Source organism: Neopelma chrysocephalum, unplaced genomic scaffold (genome assembly GCF_003984885.1).
Source record: "Neopelma chrysocephalum unplaced genomic scaffold, ASM398488v2 Primary Assembly neopelma1_97, whole genome shotgun sequence".
In the NCBI taxonomy this organism is placed as follows: Eukaryota; Metazoa; Chordata; class Aves; order Passeriformes; family Pipridae; genus Neopelma; species Neopelma chrysocephalum.
Window position 1 is genome coordinate 1,893,476 of NW_020897760.1, and position 19,232 is coordinate 1,912,707.

Genomic DNA, 19,232 nt, shown 5'->3' on the forward strand with positions numbered 1-19,232 from the left:
AACTTGTGTTTGTAGTGCAAGTTTCAGATGTGGATTTTGGTATTGAGATGATTCCCTTCCACCTCTCACTTAGCTTTCCAGGGAGCTGCTGGACCACTCACAGCATCTCCAACAGGGATTGGGGGGGCTCTGTTTAATTCCTCATGCTATGCCCCCACATTTGCTGTGAAAAAGTGATACTCGGGTGTTCCCTAATCCCTGAAAGCTCGAGGATATTCCAACCTCACATTTGTCCATATGTTTTCTTAGATGAAAGCAATAGGTGTAGGTCTGTTGGTGGAATAAGAGTGAATTGATCCAAAGGACTTGATTTCTTTAGAAAATATTTTTTGAAGCCATGGATAAAACATAATAGCTCAATAATATAAACTCCTGGAATTAATGTATCGTTTGATGATTTAAGTAGTGCAGTTTTGGGGTAGGAATACAGACAAAGCAGAGGACTGGAAAAAGCCAATCAATATGTGCTGGTAAAAATGCTCAGATAGTAGTGTGGACTATTGCCTCCACAGGATTAAAATCTGTCATGGACAGCAGCCAATTAAAAGCAGATTTGTCCCATTTAAAGCAGCAGATTCCATCTTCTCTCTCCTGGCTCGGGAGCATTTGGATTTCAGGGGTTTGGCCCACTCTCAAAAGCACCAGCATGAGCAAAACACAGCAGATGTGATCGGTGGGTTTGTTTACAGGAGTAAGAGAATTAGGAGAGGAACTGGATTTGATAGACAGTATATATTTGGCTTTTAGGAGAGCATGAAATACAACTTGGAGTATTCCAGTTGACTCTCATGATGGGGGAACTCTAATCTGGCCACAAACTGGCTGGGAGCTGAGGAGGAGAGTGGGCGGTCCAGGAGCATCCGTAGAATCCGACAAGGACAGGCTGCTCCAGGGAGCCTGTTATTACTTAGCCTGGAGGAATTAATATCTGCAGAGAGATGAGCACAACTCTTGATGTCTTAAGACTGGAAAAATGACAAATAAATCCTTGGTTTCCTGCATGTTATTCTCAGAGAAGGAGAGGGAGCTAGGAAGGGTAGACAGAGCGTGGAGGTGCTCTGGGTAGGCTGGCAGGAAAGGGGGAATGAGAATGAACCCAGAGATGCTGAGAATAACAGGAGAAATAGTCTGGTAGTCACTGTGCAGTGTGGAAAGGACTGTTTGGTGGAGCAGCCTCGGTATCTAGGGCAGCACTGACGTATTTCCAAGGAAGTCACAGCAGTTTTCAGGAGTTCAGGGTCTGAAGCAGCAGACGAGGCAGATTCAGCTTGACACAGTGGAGAGGGCTGGGGGGGACCTGCAGGAGCGAGATGGACACAGTGCTCCCTGTTACCGCCCACAGATCCCACCAGTTCTTGGCCTCAGAGAACCTGGAATCAAGTCTGAAATTCCATACATGTATATTCAGTGATTGTGATTTCCAGCCCAGCTCCAGGGACCCGAGCACATGGCTTTACCTGTGAGTTTTTGGGAAGGAGATTGTGCTGCGAAATGAGCGTGGAAGTACTGGACATGGAACAGGCAGAGCCTTGGGGGAATCAGAGGGGAGCACTGGGACACATCCTGACTGGGGAGGGAATTGCTCATGAGCTCAACATGCCCTGGCCCTGTCTACTGGCACCCAGAAACACCCGGTGCCCTGGGCTGACCCCCAGCATGGGCGGCAGGCATGGGGGGAATTCTGTTCCACTGCTCCACTCAAGTGAGACCCCACCTGCAGAGCTTCCTCCAGCCCTGGGGGACAACAGCAGAAGGACATGGAGCTTCTGGAGTGAGTCCAGAGGAGATCATGGAGATGCTCTGAGGGCTGGAGCCCCTCTGCTCTAGAGACAGGCTGGGAGAGCTGGGGGTGTTCGGCCTGGAGAAGAGAAGGCTCCAGTGACAACTTAGAGCCCCTTCCACTGCCTGAAGAGGCTCCAGGATAGCTGTAGAGGGACTTTGGACAAGGGCCTGGAGGGGCAGGACACAGGGAATGGCTTCCCACTGCCAGAGGTCAGGATTAGATGGGATATTGGGAAGGAATTCTCCCCTGTGAGGGTGGTGAGGCCCTGGCACAGGTTACCCAGACAAGCTGTGGCTGCCCCATCCCTGGAAGTGTCCAAGGCCGGGTTGGATGGGGCTTGGAGCAACCTGGTCTAGTGTAAGGTGTCCCTGCCCGTGGCAGGAGGTGGGACTGGATGACTTTTAAAGGTCTCTTCCAATCCAAACCATTCTGGGATTCTATGATAATGCATAGGGAGAGGGTTTTTATTCAGCCAAAAAATAAATTTTTGATGTTGTTAATATTCTTTCAGTGAAAATGTTGTGAAGGTAAAGGCTGCAGATGTACTTTGAGATGTGCATAAATACCAGAAGATGAAAGAACAGAACACTTTTGGAAATGAGGTTGTGAAGTCAGATGGGGAAAGTCCTTTCTTAGTCCTGTCATTCTGTCAGTCACCTCCATGTCTTACATGGGGCTCTGCCCTACAATTCCAAAGATTTTGGGTATTCACTGAAAATGGCAAACACCACTTTGGTGTGGCACATAAGCACAGACACCACCTATATAATGTGATTAACTATTTTTTTGGAGGAAACTGTTGGTGTTTCTTGGAGGCTAATGGAGTAATAGCAGTGCATTTCTATTGTTTCATACTACTTTTTTGTGCTTTTTGAATTAAATTCTATCAAACTGATGCACCATTCTGCTCTAGCTGGTAAGGGATGTATATTTTAATTAGCTCATAGAATCACAGACTGGTTTGGCTTGGAAGGGACTTTAAAGCCCATCCCATTCCACTCCCTGCCATGGGCAGGGACACCTTCCACTAGACCAGGTTGCTCCAAGCCCCATCCAACCTGGCCTTGGACACTTCCAGGGATGGGGCAGGCACAGCTTTTCTGGGCAACCTGTGCCAGGGCCTCTCCACCCTCACAGGGAAGAATTCTTTTCCAGTATCCCACCTAACACTGACCTCTGGCAGTGGGAAGCCATTCCCTGTGTTCTGTCCCTTCCAGGCTCTTGTCCAAAGTCCCTCTCCAGCTCTTCTGGAGCCTCTTCAGGCAGTGGAAGGGGCTCTAAGTTGTCCCTGGAGCCTTCTCTTGTCGAGGTGAACACCCTCAGCTCTCCCAGCCTAGACAATCTCTTTCTTTTTGGTTACTTGTATCAGATCCCTGGACTTGTTCCATTGTGTTTCTGTGATTCCAGGTGTATTTCTCTATCTCAGTGGTTTTAGCTGCTGTCTGCAGGAGGACTGTTCTGTGCTGCCAGGACTAGAAGTGTGTGATAGGGAATTGTTAACTGAAAACCCCCAGGTTTGGAATATGCTGATTCTAATTCTGATTCTGTGGGATGGGGATCAGAGGCCTTCAGGTTGGGTGTGTCACATTCGTTGCATTCCAGTAAAACACTGAACAGCTTTTGTTTTTATGATATGACCACATAAACCCTGACCCCCCAAATCTGTTTTGTTTAATAGTAAGCCCCTGATGGCTAATTTTGCATGCAGTACACAGAGGAGCATGACTATTCTGGGATATGATCCCAGTAACAGTGGTGAGTCATCAGCTGCAGCAGCAGCAATGATATGAGGAGCTATTTATTACGGCCTCTCTAAGCTGTGAAGTCTTCTAAGCAGTGAGTTCATGTAGAAATTATGTAATTATTCCTCCTGGATGATTTCTCTTATTGGTTTGTAATTACAAAGTATTCTCAGAACACTTTTGTATTTTAAAATTAAGTCCTCAGAATGACTTAATGAGAGAAGAACCGAGAGATTATATCTTACCTTGTTTATGTTTGTTTTATTTGACTTATCAGTGATACAGTTTTCTACTGTTGTTGCAGTAAGTTCACCTTTCTTTGCGAAACTGTTTAGTGCATCATTTACTGGTTTGTACATTTAGAAACAAGTGTTTGGGGTAAAATCATCTGGTCTTGGAAACAGGCAGGAGGGGAATTCCATGTAGGAGTTCACAGATTGTTTCTTGGGTGGGAGAACAGCTGGATCGAGATAGGCTTTAAGGTCCCTTCCAACCCAAATCATTCTGGGATTCTGTGATTCAGTGATATCTGGAATGTTTTACAAACCTGGAGAGAACAGCTTTCTTCACTTTCTGAATGAGCAAGCCACGTGCCATATCCTGGAGCAGGACTTATTTCCTTGTAGTACCTGGCTTGTTTCTGGTCACATCAGACAGAGCTTGTTAGCGATGACTTCAGGTGAAAGGAGGACAAGACATCCGAATTCACTTGGGTAATGGTTTGATTCCCTGCCATATTTCTAAGACTCAATTCTTGTGCTTTATGTGTGTCTTTGGAACACCAGGGAATTTGTTTTGACATTGCCATACATTGGGTACACAAAGGCAAAAGGTCTTGATCCTTGCACAGTCTATCACAGAATCACAGACTGGTGTGGGTTGGGAGGGACTTCAAGCTCATGTCATTCCAACCCCCTGCCATGGGCAGGGACACCTTCCACTAGACCAGGTTGCTCTAAGCCCCATCAAGCCTGGTCATATTCCCCCCACTGTCTCTGCCCACCTGAAATGCTGAGGTACACTTGTTTATTGGTAGCTGGGTGACAGGCTTGTCCATGCAAAGCTGCCATAGCATTGAGATGGATTTTTTTGTCTTTGCCTAGAGCTAAAAAGTGAAAAAGAAAAAGCCTCACACTAGACTTCAAAGCAGCCTGTGTTCCTGTTGGTACCTCTGGGAACAGGAGATGCTTTCATGCTGCCCCACCTGAAATCCCCCTGTGAGCTGAGCCACAGCATATCCAAGAAGTACATTTTGAGGTGTAGACAGGGACCTTCCCAACTAAAATTTTATTGGCAGTTTTGTCACCCACAGTGAGCAGGTCTGGGGTGTTTTGGAATAATCTGACTGGATACAAGGTGGAGCAGGAAGTAGTTTCCCTGTAGATTAGTGTCTTTGGTACAGAATATATTTTGCAGTGATTCAAAGGCTGTAGATTAAAAAGAAAACTAAAGAAATAAACCTGTTATATCTTGCACAGATGCTGAGGGGAGGCAGAGGCAGCTGGGTGCCAACAGCTGCCAGTGAGGCTGCAGAATTTGGCCCCAAAATTCCCCTGAGATTGGAGGAAGGAGCCATGGTGCAGCTGTCTGCTAATCAGAGGCTCCACACTCTTGGTTTTCTAAGGGGTTAGATAAATATGTCTTAGATTTAATCACTATTTAAAAGAGAAAAAAGCCATGCCCTTCTATTTATCATCTTTTCCTTAGAACTGTGCTACAAACTCATCATAACCTGAATGTTTCAAAAGTTATACAGAAGGTGAGCTAGCAAGGCTCTTGAAAAATTCTAAACCACACTTTATTGTCCAGTTATCTTATGTAAGTCTATTGTATTTACACTGATCTTATATAATTTTGTTTTAATCTTTATTATATTAAATTTCTGTTCAGTTTTTAGCTCTCCTTTAGGAATAGACATTTAAAGATCATTTAGCAGTAAGTTTGAAAGGAGAGATTAATTAAAAATACGAAGGTGGTGGTGAAACAGGTCTATCTTAGATACATCATTCGAGCTCCTATCGGATATTAGAAATTAGACAACTTTTTTTTTCCCAAGATCAAGAAGAATCATGGAATCATTAAGATTGGAAAAGCCCTGTGAGACCATCGAGTCCAGCCATTCCCCAGCACTGCCAAGGCCACCACTGACCCATGTCCCCAAGTGACACATCCACATGGCTTCTAAATCCCTCCAGGGATGGGGACTCTACCACCTGCCTGGGCAGTCTCTTCCAATGCCTGACCACCCTTCCTCTGAAGAAATTCCTCCTCATGTCCAACCTGAACCTCCCCTGGCACAACATAAGGCCGTTTCCCCTTGTCCTGTCCCTTGTTCCCTGGGAGCAGAGCCTGACCCCCACCTGGCTCCACCCTCCTGTCAGGGAGTTGCAGAGAGCAAGAAGGTCCCCCCTGAGCCTCCTTTCCTCCAGGCTGAGCCCCCCCAGCTCCCTCAGCCACTCCTGGTGCTCCAGACCCTTCCCCAGCTCCCTTCCCTTCTCTGGAAAGTTAATGCAGCAGATTTCTGTATCAAAGCCTTCAGTGTGGTGCCACAGTAAGGTGAAAGCTGGAGGTCTGGATTGCAGCAGTATCTATAGGGTGGATAGGGAATGAGCTCTCCCAGTCCTGATGGTCTCAGAATCCCTGATCCTGGCTCTTGTTCTTTCGGGAACCGTTCCATCCACAAGCCCCTTAGGCAGCGTGCAGAGTCTGGCCATGGGATCAATGGCTCAGTGTCCCCTGCCCACCTGTGTCCCTGCAGTGGGGCCAGCTCAGCTCCATAAATCCCTGGATCACCTGCCTTGCTTGGCCTCGGATGAACATTGTGCCAGGTGGGAGCGGGGAGGGGGAGAGGGCCCATCCACGAGAGGGCTGAGCCCTGGAAAAACTTTACCGTAAAAACACCCAGGGAAAGATACTGAAGCAGCTGGAGGAAGTGCAGGCAGGGATTTCTTATAAATCATCTCTGTGTCTGCTAAAAGGAGAATTCCCGCACACGTCAACTGTTCCCGACTCCGGCGAGAGCCCTGGGGGCGTTGGAGCTGAGTGACATCACAAGGAGAAGGAATGAGTTCACACGGAGGGTGACGCCAGGGAACTAAATTCCTGGCTTTGCCGGCTGAGTTGTGCCTGGCAAAGCAGAGCAGGGAAATGCAGAGCACCAGGAGGGGTTTGATAAGTGTCTTAGTTGTGATCTGAGTCCTGTTTTGGGGCCAAGAGCTTCTTGGTGTCCTAAACAAACGTTTCCTGTTAACCCTTTCTGAGGGTGAGGAGCAGAAGGGAAGGCGCTGGTTTTGTGCACTGTCCACACCAGTCCTGGTGTTGGGCCAGGTTGTCCAGTCCCCTGTGACCGCCTTGGAAGGGTCATCGAGCTCCCAGTGTTATACAAGACCATAACTGGGGAGAGCAGCTTGATTCCATCTGTTGCAGTTAGAGACACTTATGAGAACAGAGATTTACTGGGGAAAGTGGCAGTGAAGGAGATGCTGTAGCTCACCATGTAAAGTGCATAAAAGGACTTTCTGGGAAGAGAATAAATATTGGCTGAAGGAATAGACGTCTGTGAGTGAAGGTTTGAAGTGGGTCTATATTGAATGTCCTAGTTTCACTCACATCACAAAAGGCTCCCTAAATTTTTTCATCCATAAAGATAGTAAATTGTTTGGAGTGGAATCTGGAAGAACAAGCTGACCCCTTTTTTTGCTTTACTGCATTAAAATTGTACAGTGTTTTAAGAACTATTCTATTAAACTCTACACTCACTGGTGCTCTCTCAGCCCACTTTTAGCTCCAGTAAATCTAATAACTCATGCAATATTATACATTTATTTCAGATTAAAAGTATTAGGAACTAGATTCTAGGAAAAGGTCTGTTTTCATGAGGAAATGCAGAAAATTGTGAAAGCCCTAGTGAAGATATCACCTTCCACCAGGTCTGACATGTCAGTAGAACAGTGTGTGAAAGGATGAACAGTGTGCAGCTAATGTATGTCAGAACATTCTTAATGCAGGCTGGAAGGTGCTGGGGCTGCAGGGATGCACAGGCAGAGGGGGAACGTTTCATAGAATTGTGGAATGGTTTAGGTTGGAAGAGACCTTAAAGACCATCTTGTCCCATCACCCTGCCATGAGCAGGGACCCTTCCACTAGACCAAGTTGCTCCAAGCCCTGTCCAACCTGGCCTTGGACACTTCCAGGGATGGGGCAGCCACAGCTGCTCTGGGCAACCTGTGCCAGGGCATCTCCAGCCTTACAGATGAGAATTCCTTCCCAATATCCCATCTATCCCTGCCTCCTGGCAATGGGAAGCCAATTTCCCTTGTCCTGTTCCTCCAGGCCCTTGTCCTAAGTCCCTCTCCAGCTCTCCTGAAGCTTCTTTAGTCACTGGAAGGGGCTCTAAGGTCTCCCTGGAGCCTTCTCTTCTCCAGGTGAACACCCCCAGCTCTCCCAGCCTGTCTCCAGAGCAGAGGAGCTCCAGCCCTCGGAGCATCTCCATGGCCCTTTATAGAATACGGGATGGAGTTTGTGAGTATCAACCAGCCCCCTCACATAACACTTGCCTTTCCTTGTCAGCGCTCCCATTCATCCATCAATAACTCTGCAATTCCATCCTCCTCCTCAGAAGAGGTGTAATTTGTCAGGGCTGGTGCTGCAGAGCTGAGTCCAAAGTAGCAAGCTCCCGTGCCAGGGAGCCAAGGCCATGGCACAGCTCCTGCAAGCTCACAGCTGGGGACTGCACAGCAGCCAAGATTTCCAGCCCAAATTCTGTATCTCTTTGCTTCTCTGAGTTTAAGTCGTGAACTTACCATTTGCACATTTTTATGTAATTTAATATCTTTTCCGTGGCTTCATTTTCTCTTCTGATATTAAAAAAAGAAAAGGAAAAGCTCTCCTGGGCATGAATGAGGATTTATGTAATAGGTTGCAATGGCTCCATCAAAGCCATTGTGCTCTGTCTTGTGAATATCTATTTAATCAGTGGTTTTAAAAGACCTTATTTGTGCTAAGTGATTTTTCTTTCTTAGACTGCAGCAAGAATCTCCTACTCTTCTGGAGACAGAGTGCAGCCAGTGCAGCTACTCTGGGCTTGAATGGCACTATTGAACCAGCTTTGTGCTGGCAAGAGGTTCAAGTACCAGAGACGCTATTCAGATGATTATGGAGCTGGTGCAGGAGTTAGGGAAGGAGCACTGCAGGATGCTGCTTCTCTGATGAAGTGCTGGGGTGTATTAACTGATCTATTACACTCAAGTCAATAAGGAACTTGGTTGTGCTTGCATTTTCTACATTACAGATTTGCTGGAGAAGCTGTATGGGTGGCCTCAGTAATTTAGAAGTTAGGCCAAATCTTGATGTCTTGGCACCCAGGAGGTTTCAGCCCCTGCTCCCAGAGAGAACTTTACTCCATCAGCCCTCAAAGAGCTGCCCTCACTGTGCAGGTCAGAGCACTGTGCAGTGAAGCCACCACTGGGCCAGGGTGTGAGAGAGTCATGGGGGGATGAGGCTCACCAGCGTGTCCATGGTTGTGTTCTCAGTTCTCAGGCTGTCTCGGTGGTCACTGACTTTTTGCTTCCACCTCACCCAAGACAATGAAAAGGGCTGGGAGTTCATTCTAGCTTTGCTCACTGGGACAAGTGGAACCCACGAGTATAAATTTAGGCAGAATTTGGATTTTGTGTGTGGTGAGTTGACAGCACGCACAGAAATGTTGATGTTTTTAGCTTAAATCACAGAACATTTCTGAAAACAGTAAAGTAAAAAGCCGTCATGGATAAGATGTTCTGACCCATAATAACTCTTTGCACCTCAGCAGGGTGACTCCTGCACGGCTTCACAGCCTGGCACAGGCTGTTTTCTCCTCTGCTCCGTGTCACTGAACATGCTGCACAGTCTTGCCCAATTAAAGCAGAACCTTGGCAGAAAGCAAAAATCACCAACCATTTAGGGCTGACTGCTCAGCACAGAAGGGCTTGACACTAGGGTTTTGTTCCCTGCTGCCTCCCCTGCCACCCTGCTATCTTGTTTGCTCTTCACATGACTGGCCATCAGGCCCTTGATATCTGTGTGGCATTTGATGTCCCCTTGGTCAGATGTTGTGCTGGGTGACGCCAGGGCACTATTATAGGGTGTCACATTTTATCCTGGCTGAGCCATATCCAGAGAATACCCGTTGTTTGCCTCCCACTCTGGCTCTGTGATCTTGATCGTTCCCAGACGCTGCCGGAGGCTGGCAGACGGGTGGCACACAGGACCTTGCTCTGGGACTGATTGGTTTCTTGGCCATCATCCAGTTCCAAGCACATCAACACGTTTGCAGAAAGATTTTCCTAACCTGAAAACTCAGGGCTGGCCTGAGCTTTTCCATGAAGGACGGAAGGAGACAGATTTCTGCTGGAGTTCAGTAAAAGCCCAGATGGGGAAACATTTCAGGAGCTGCATCTTGGCTTGGGCTGGAGAAGACAAGAGGCCTGAGGTGGGGTGGGAGGAGGTGCAGTGGAGCTAAGTCTCCTAGGTTCCTGCTGGGATTTAATCTCAGCTCGAACAGGCTAATTTAAATTCATTTTTCCAACTGAAATGATACAGTTGGCAGTGATTTAGCCTGGGAAGCTTTGCTGCAAGCAGACAAAGGGTTAAACACCCTGTTGGGTGCTGAGTTGCAGGAAAAAGGCTTCCTTCTGCAGCTTGTGAGTTATTGACCTGAAGAGCAGTATCGAGCACACACCGCTGGGCTCAGCCCTGCAGGAGGTGTTGGTGTGCACAGGGTGTTTGTTCAGAGCCCTGGCATCGCTGGGGCCTGGGGTGCTGCAGCCCTGCCTGCCCTGCCTGCCACCCCAGTGTGCCCCCATCCAGCCCCTCATCAGGGCTTTCATCAGCTCCTCAATAGTTGTGGGTGTTTTCACAGAAACATAGAATCATTAGGGTTGGAAGGGAACTCTGGAGATCATCCAGTCCAACCCCCCTGACCAGGCAGGGTCACCTGGAAAAGGTGACACAGGAACATGTCCAGGTGGGACTGGAATGTCTCCAGAGAGGGAGGCTCCACGCCCTGCCTGGGCAGCTGTTCCTGTGCTCTGCCACCCTCTATGGAAAGAAGTTCTTACTTCTGTTGAGGTGGTACTGCTTGTGTTTTAGTTTATGGCCATTGCTTCTTGTCCTGTCATTGGGCACCACTGAACAGAGCCTGGCACCATCTATTTCAGCAGCTCCTCACTGGCTTCAGGTGTTCTCAGCAGCTCCTCACTAGTTCCAGGTACTTTCAGCAGCTCCTCACTAATTTCAGTTGTTTTCAGCAACTCCTCTCTAGTTTCAGGTGTTTTCTCTCCCCTGTTTCATCCATGAAATCAAACATTTCTTCCTCCCCCTTGGAGTAACCCACCAGTGTGTACTTTCTGCAGGTTTTGCCACAGTGAATGTTTTTACACAATGAGTCAATATTTTTAAATGGATCCATTTTGCCCATTGATCACCTCTGCCCACTCATTCTTTGTTAGCTCAGGCCAAACCTTTATCAATACCCTGAAATACCCAGGATGTCTCAATTCTATTAGCTCCAGAATGGAGCGTTTACTGTGATGACACGAATCTTTAACTACAATCAGATGTAATGATTTTGTGCCAGGCCTACACATTTGTGCTTATTCATACTGAAAACTTCACCTTCTCTGTTATTAAATGGTAATCAATTGTGGCAAGTGCTCTGCTCATATTTCTTCCAAATCTCCCAGTCACTGTGGCTGCATTGTTTGATGCTCCTGGACTTGGTGACTTATAGCTGCATTTCAGATATTGATAGTTTTGAGCTGAAGTTTGCTTAGTGCCCCCATGTCTCTATTTCTTTTGAACAGTGCAGCTTTATGGTTTGTAGTAAGTTACTCCAGAACAGTGTTTCCAGCAAGTGATTTTCAACATGAGACAGAGTTTCTAAGGGATCCTTAATTAAGGAAGATCAAAATGAGCCCTGAAGCAGGTCTTGAGAGGATTTGCAGGTTTAGGGAACATAGCAGTTATTAAATGATATTTTGGGTGCCAACAGTGCTTTCACATCTGCTTTCACATCAGAGAAATCATTAATTCCCAAGAGACTTTTAGAAGCACAGCACAGAGCAGCTGGTTGAGGTGCTGGAGCCTTTCTGAAGGGCTTCATAGTGTGATGATCACCTGAGGTAGGGCTTGAGCAGGGAGATAATTTAGCAGTGAGAAGACACGGACTGTTACAAGCACAAGCACGCTCTAGAGGAGTCACATGATGCTTGTGAAACTGTGTGTAGAGGAAGTGGCAAACTGGGTGTTTCAACTGCGTGTTGGGAACCAGGGATGGAGCAGAGATTCCTGCACTGCGTTGGTGAGAGTGGAAAAACTGGGATGGTGTTGATCCAGGCTCCCAAAAGGGATGACCTGTGTGGACACACCAGGGTTTGGAAGACTTGTTTTGGATGGAGAAGCAAGCTGGAAGGATGCTGAAAAAGTTCAGGGGAAATAAAAACAGATAATGGATATCATATGCACTCAGTGATAGTGTTTCCCTCCTTCCTGAAGTATCCTGTGCTCAGTAGCTGGCAGTCCTGCAAGGACTCCACCACACCTGGAAAAGCTGAAGCCTTGTATCTGCTGCATGACCTCACCATTTGGCATAAGCTACATGAGATATGCTGCAGGACTTTTGCCCTGCCTGGCTTTTTGGGCTTGTAGTCACCACTTCAGAAGATTTTATTCTTGCTGCCCACCATCTCTATCTTCTCTCCATGTTGTGGAAGGTTTCCCTTCTGCTAAATCCAGTTTGCTGTCCTGAATGATTAAAGCTTATTGCAGAGCATGTGACTTAATGGCAGAAAATATAAATCTGTGGTTTAACTTCACTCTCTTCTTCCCCCCTTTGTTGTCAAACAGCCAGAGGAGGAAGGGAGGAAGTGTGGGCAGGCAGAGCGTGTCCCTGCTGGTCCCTGCCGAGGCTGCGCAGGGGTCCCTTCCAGCTCACTGTCATTAGTAAAAATGCAAATTTATGGAAATGCTGTGTGGTGCATGCCCAGGGATGGCAGGTTTTGTATTCACTGCCTCTGCCTGTGCCTGAGCTGAGCCACGGGGTCATCAAAGCTACAGGAATGGCAGTGGGGGCAGAGGCCAGGCCAGAGGAGTCTCTACTGGGGTGGTGCAACATGATTTTAACACCAGTCCCTTGCTTGGATTTTATTTAGACCACAGAACCCCAGACTGGTTTGAGTTGGAAGGGACCTTAAAGTCATCCAGGTCCGCCCCCTGCTATGGGCAGGGAAACCTTCTGCTAGACCAGGTTGCTCCAAGACTCATCCAACCTGGCCTTGGACACTTCCAGGGATGGGGCAGCCACAGCTTCTCTGGGCAACCTGTGCCAGGGCCTCCCCACCCTCACAGGGGAGAATTCCTTCGCAATATCCCATCTAACCCTGCCCTCTGGCAGTGGGAAGCCAATTTCCCCCTTGTCCTATCCCTCCAGGCACTTGTCCCAAGTCCCTCTCCAGCTCTCTTGGAGCCCCTTTAGGCACTGGAAGGGGCTCTAAGGTCTCCCCAAGAGCAATGTTTAGTGAATTACTCCATTAATTCCACCAGTAATAACATCAAGTCAGTGTTTACCCCCCAGCACTCCCACAGGAAAGCTGTTTAGTGATCTGTCTGCTCTCAAGGCAAAAAATTTTTCTCTGATTTCCAACCTCAGTTTATTTATGTCCATTTTATGCCCACTTGTTCTTATGCCAGCTTGAAGATCCCTTCTCCCCTGGCCTTTGCATTTGGCTCACATGTGGGCAGGGCATCACCCCTCCACAGGGGGAGCAGCAGGTTCCCGACCCCCCTTTTGGTCCACGTGCCAAACCCCTCAGACAGAGCAAACACAGGACTTTCTGCCAAAGGGCCGGGTTTTTCCATCCTTGATATTTTTCCCTGAAATAGTACCAGTTGGCAGATGCTCATGATTTGGATGAGGCAACTTTTGCATTGAGCTTTTGCTGGGCCTGAAATGATCAATGAGAGCTATAAAAAAGATTGCCCTTGGAATCACATCAGTGTGCTCTGACATTTGCTATTGCAGTGTCCTTTCCTATGGATATAAAAGATGGAGAGTGCAGACATTTGAAAGATGTGAAGCAAGTAAAATTTTGCTGAAATGTACCCAGCTGGATTAATTATTTTAGGGGGGCTGAGTCTCCAAAGGATTTAATGATCTCAATACCATCTTAGGACATTTCACTGTCGTTTTGCTGACAGGCCACACAGATCCCAATTATGGATATAAATCAAAAAACCAGGTCAAATAATTATTCAAGTAGGAAGACTGGGTGCATTTCTGAGCACAGCAGGTTTCCACATGCCCACTGTTGGGTGCTGTGGATGGACTGAGGGGAGCTTAAAACATTATGCAGAAAAACAGTGAGTCTTCCATCTCAAAGGCTGTCTGTGCTCCCCGTTCAGCTCAGGTAAAATGGAAAACTCTGTGGTCTGTATAAGTGGTTAAAATGGTTGTCACTTTATCCCTGTCCCCAGCTTGTGTGACAGCAGGTGAGAACAGCTCTGTGATGTGCAGCTGGTGCCTGTGTGGTGCCGGATGGAGCTGTGGCAGAGCTGTGGTGGAGCAAAGCAACTCACTCTGAGCTTCCCAGCCTCTTTGAAAAGGCAAAAGTGCCTCTTGGCATCATGCCAGGAGATCCTCTCTTTAAGGGCAGGCTGAAGTAAAGCATGACTCTGGCTGACAGGCTTCTGATGCTCTGGTTCCATACAGATACGGGAATGCTTTCCTGCGTGCTGGAAGCAGGGGTCATTTGCTGGACCGGACCCTTGAGAGCCGTGCTGATGGTCTGCCTTTGCCATCAGGGCACTGTGTGCTTTGGGAAGAGAGTTAAGTGCAGATTACACTTAAAAGGTATATAAGATACTTGAAGACACATCGATAAAAGATGCAATATAGGACTGTAATTCCCCCTTTGTTACCAGTAATATCCTGGTGGGGAACAGGCAAGGCTGGACCCTGTGTCCCCACTTGCTGGGTGTAATTGCCCACCCTAAGATGGTTCGGGGCAGGGAGCAGGGCTTGTCCATAGGCACAAGTGCTGTAGGGTGTCCTGGAGCCCCACCAGAGGCACTGGGGTCACCTGCAGCCCTGCATTGGAGTCTCCATCACATGAGCCAGGCTGCTGAGGGCAGCCTCCTCCATGGGAGGCAACATCCATGTGCTGTGCATTGGAAAAGAGAGTCTGTAGAATGTTATGGGACTTGGATGGAGCTGTAAAAGCTGAACTGATGCTGAACAGAGCAGAACAGCCGGGCCAGACTGGAATAAACACTGTCCCATAACTTAAAGGTAAACATCTGCATGTAACTTGAATGTAAAGCTCTGTGTTTCACAGAGCAGGTGATGCCAAAATCCAGTGACTGACCAGAGCACCGTGCTGTCCCTGTGCCACCTCTACCACTGGCCACAAGCATGTGACTGTCTGTCCAGCACCTTCTCAGCAGGGAAAATGTGGCGGTTATCTCCTTGGCAAGACCCAGCCGGGCCCTTCAGCACAGCAGAACCACATTTGGTCCTGGTGAGCTGTGGGCAAGTAGACATTTGGTCCTGGTGAGCTGTGGGCAAGTAGAGGGTGCTGGGCAGGAACACCTGGAAGGTGAGGAGAAGAGCTGTGTAAGTGCTTCACAGGGAGGGTTATCATGGAATCCTGGAATGGGCTGGATTGGAAGGGGCCTTAAAGCTCAACTCATTCCACCCGCTACCATGGGCAGGAACACCTTCCACTTGACCAGGTTGCTCCAAGCCCTGTCCAACCTGGCCTTGGACACTGCCAGGGATGGGGCAGCCACAGCTTCTCTGGGTAACCTGTGCCAGTAATAGCTTGTTAATACCTTGGCTGGGGCACCAGTGGTAGGAAGGAAAGCAGCTACTCCAGCAATTGTTAGCTGGAATATTTTCAGAAGGAAAAAGCCCATAGGAAGTGGCATTGCTCTCTGTGCTGGGAGTGATCACTCGTACACCCATCTGTGTTCTCAAGCTCTGGAAGCAAAAATAGAGTGGAGTGTCTGCTGTGTTTGACTATGCCTTGCATTTTCCAGAGATTAATGGCAGTGAACCATAGGAAGAGGACAAACTAGCCCAGGATGTACATTTGGAAAATTAACAACTGGTTTATAGAATTCAGGAATTCTTCTCTGGGGGACTTAAACAACCCCACAATGTTAGCCTGTTACAGGATAACGTCAAGCTGCTTATCTGTAGTAAACATGAAAAGGATTAAATTTGTTGAAACCTTTATGCTAAAAGAAAATCCCAACTCATTTTTACTTCCCTCTGTACTTTTCCAACCATCTCCCGGAGGCTGTTCAGACATGGCACGAGGTGCAGCTGGCACAGCACAGTGCTGGATGCTGTCCTTGACATTTGCTGCTGTGCAAACCGTGAGCCTCCCCAGGGTGCTGCTGATGAGTTCTGCTGGAGAGCTGGGAGGGCTCTGGCTCTGGATACTCATTGTTATCTTTGAGCTATGCTGAGGATGGATCTGGGGTTGCAAAGGGAGCACCACCAGCTCTCAGGTCTGTTTTGGGCTCTGAGTGTTGAAATCAGGCAAACCGGCATTCAAAGCCAAGGGCAAGGTAATGATTGTGACCATGGTTATTCTGCCTCCTTTATATGCACCGAACAGGGGAGCTGCTAGAAAAAAGTGGACCATAGAATCACAGAATGGTTTGATTTGGAAGAGACCTTAAAAACCACCTCATTCCACCCCCTGCCATGGGCAGGGACACCTTCCACTAGACTGGATTGCTCCAAGCCCTGTCCAACCTGGCCTTGAACTTTTATATTCAGAGATTACAAAGTCAAGTAAACATATATTTTTGGTTTTTGATACATGCAGAGGCTTAATTACATGTTTAGCAGCAGATGACAGTTTATGTTACAAACACTTCAGAAGCTCTGCTGTGTTCTGTGCCAGGCAGCTGTGATACAGTGCTGGGGAGGGGCTGCAGGGGGCTGGTGACTCTATGTTGGGCGGCTCAGATGCTCTGGAGATCACAGAATCCCAGACTGGTTTGGGTTGGAAGGGACCTTAAAGATCAACTCATTCCAGCCCCTGCCATGGGCAGGGTCACCTTCCACTAGACCAGGTTGCTCCAAGCCCTGTTCAACCTGGCCTTGAACACTTCCAGGGATGGGGCAGCCACAGCTTCTCTGGGCAACCTGTGCCAGGGCCTCCCCACCCTCACAGTCAACAATTCCTTCCCAATACCCCACCTAACCCTGCCCTCTGACAGTGGGAAGCCATTCCCCCTTGTCCTATCCCTCCAGGCCCTTGTCCAAAGTCCCTCTCCAGCTCTCTTGGAGCCCCTTTAGGCACTGGAAGGGGCTCTAAGGTCTCCCTGGAGCCTTCTCTTCTCCAGGTGAACACCCCCAGCTCTCCCAGCCTGTCTCCAGAGTAGAGGGGCTCCAGCCCTTGGAGCATCTCCATGGCCTCCTCTGGACTTGCTCCAGCAGCTCCACATCTTTCTGGTGTTGTTCCCCAGGGCTGGAGGCAGCACTGCAGGTGGGGTCTCACCTGGATAAAAAGTTAGGAACAACATGATGGACAAACCTAGCAGAGGGATTTGAACACTTCTGAGTGGCTCTTGAGAGCAACAAGGTTTTCCCCTCAGTGGGAGAAGCTCAGGAGGGGAAGCAGGTCACTGATACCTGGGGAGCCCTGTACCTGTGCCAGGCTCTGGCATGCCAATGGTGTGTCCGACCCTGCTTTATTAAGTGCCGATGGTTTCAAGCACAGGCCTTTCCACATGGAAGATTATTTAGAAAAAGCAGCAACTGTTCTCATAATGGGGAACAGGGGCACAGCATTACATAGCAGGGCCAAGCAGTCATGCCTGCATAAGTCTGAGGTGTAAGGAACAGCATTTTTCATTGCTAATGGTGATAAGAATCCTGGTGGATGTCTTGGTGACAAACAAGGCTCCAATGATTGTGAGAGGATCTTTATAATTATCAGAGTCTGCCCAAACCTCTGTATTTTGGAAGCAGATTTGAGACCATCGTAAGGGTGGTACCGTAGTTAGAAGATTGGGAGTAATGTCCTCAGGAATGAGTCTGGGAAGGCAAAGCAGATGGTGAACCCTCTTGGAGAGTCAGCGCTGTCATCTGCAGGAGAAGTGTCAATTCCTAACATAAACAAGAAAACCACAAGCCTGCCTTGTCTGATCGGCTGAAATGTGTTTGTGTTTCATACTACAGAGCAAACTGTGGGGCTGCACAGCTCTCGTGGAAACCATTTGACTTGCAGTGATTATTCAGATGACTCTGAATTACATCCAAATCACAGCACAATCCTATTTTGCAGTCTTTTTGCCAAATTTTGCCACATTCCACAACTACTCGTGGGCAATGGTAATCCAGAGACAGTATGTTCCTGATGCTGGTGAAGGGTCTGGAGGGGAAACCATGAGAGGAACAGCTGAGGGCACTGGGCTTGTTCATCCTGGAGGAGAGTGAGGGGAGACCTCATGAGGAGCTGCAGCTTCCTCTCAAGGGGAAATAAAGGGGCAGCACTGATTTATTCTCTCTGGTGACCAGTGACAGGCCCAGAAGGAATGGCTTGAAGTTGTGTCAAGAGAGGGTTAGGCTGGATCTTAGGAAAAGGTTCTTCCCCCAGAGGGTGGTTGGGCACTGAACAGGCTCCCAGGGCAGTGGGTACGGCACCAAGGCTGACAGAGCTCAAGGAGCGTTTGGACACCACTCTCAGGGACAGGGTGGCATTGCTGGGGTGTCCTGTGCAGGGCCAGGAGTTGGACTGGATGATCCCTCTGGGTTCCTTCAAGCTCAGGATATTCCATGATTCTATGATATTGTAACTGTTACAGTAAAACTGCAGAATTTGGACAGTTGGAGGTTGCTTTTATTAATTCCCTTTGTTTTGCAGAGTGACTCAGGAAAAACCTCGCTGTGTTTTGCAGTGATTTCTCCTGGCTCGCCATTGTGTGTCTGTTCATTACCATTCATTACCGTGTTCACTGTTCATCACTGTGTCTCAGTCACAGCTTTCCCCAGGTCCAAGGCCAGTGTCCCCTCGCTGCCTGTTGGAGCCAGCTGCAGCTAACTCCTGCCACCTGCTGTCACCTCCTTTCCTCTTCAACTCCTTAACATCCTGGTTTATTTAAAAATGCAGAAGGAAAAAGGAGATGGAGCTGTGCCTTTGACCCAGGTCACAGAGCAACAGGGTCCTTCCTATGCTTCCAGCTACTAAGTGTTCATGCCCTCCAAAGGTATTGAAAATCCCCATGACTTAGGTGGGACTTTCTGCAAGTGTGACTCAGGATAGGCCTAGACTAGCAAAGAGCTTGTTTTTATGTTAAAGGAGGGAAAGAGAAGAGGTTTTGAGTATCTTCCACCTACCTCAAGGCACAGAGGCCGTGCTCCCCTCTTTCTAAACTTACTTTGCTGCAGAGTAGTTGTCTTTGCAAAGATCCCTCATCAGCCTTGCTTCCTGCCTCCTGTCTTCCCCTCTTACACACTTTTTAAACCTCTAAAGTGTGGACTTTTTCTCCCAAACCAGTTGCTGATGCCCAGCAGTGAGCAGCAGGTATCAAACAGCCAGTAGAAGCTCTGCTTGGCTAAATTCTCACATTTAGTTCAGAGCTGAATTTCCATTTGTGTCAGTAAACCGAATGTTCCCAACTGATGGGTTTGCAACAATGTTTTGAGTAATCAG

At 48.1% G+C, this 19,232-nt stretch overlaps 1 protein-coding gene and 1 long non-coding RNA gene across 5 annotated transcripts in view; one reads left to right on the forward strand and one right to left on the reverse strand.

Annotated features, from left to right (window-relative positions):
* PDE4B (phosphodiesterase 4B) overlaps positions 1–19,232 on the forward strand; it is a 201,714-nt gene that overhangs the window by 119,843 nt on the left and 62,639 nt on the right. The gene's annotated exons all lie outside the window — the stretch shown is intronic.
* Positions 1,056–6,578, reverse strand: LOC113972926. The gene is made up of 3 exons (XR_003536073.1): positions 6,416–6,578; positions 3,144–3,246; positions 1,056–1,297 (listed from the first exon to the last, which is right to left on the reverse strand). It is a non-coding gene; the product is annotated as an uncharacterized LOC113972926 (long non-coding RNA).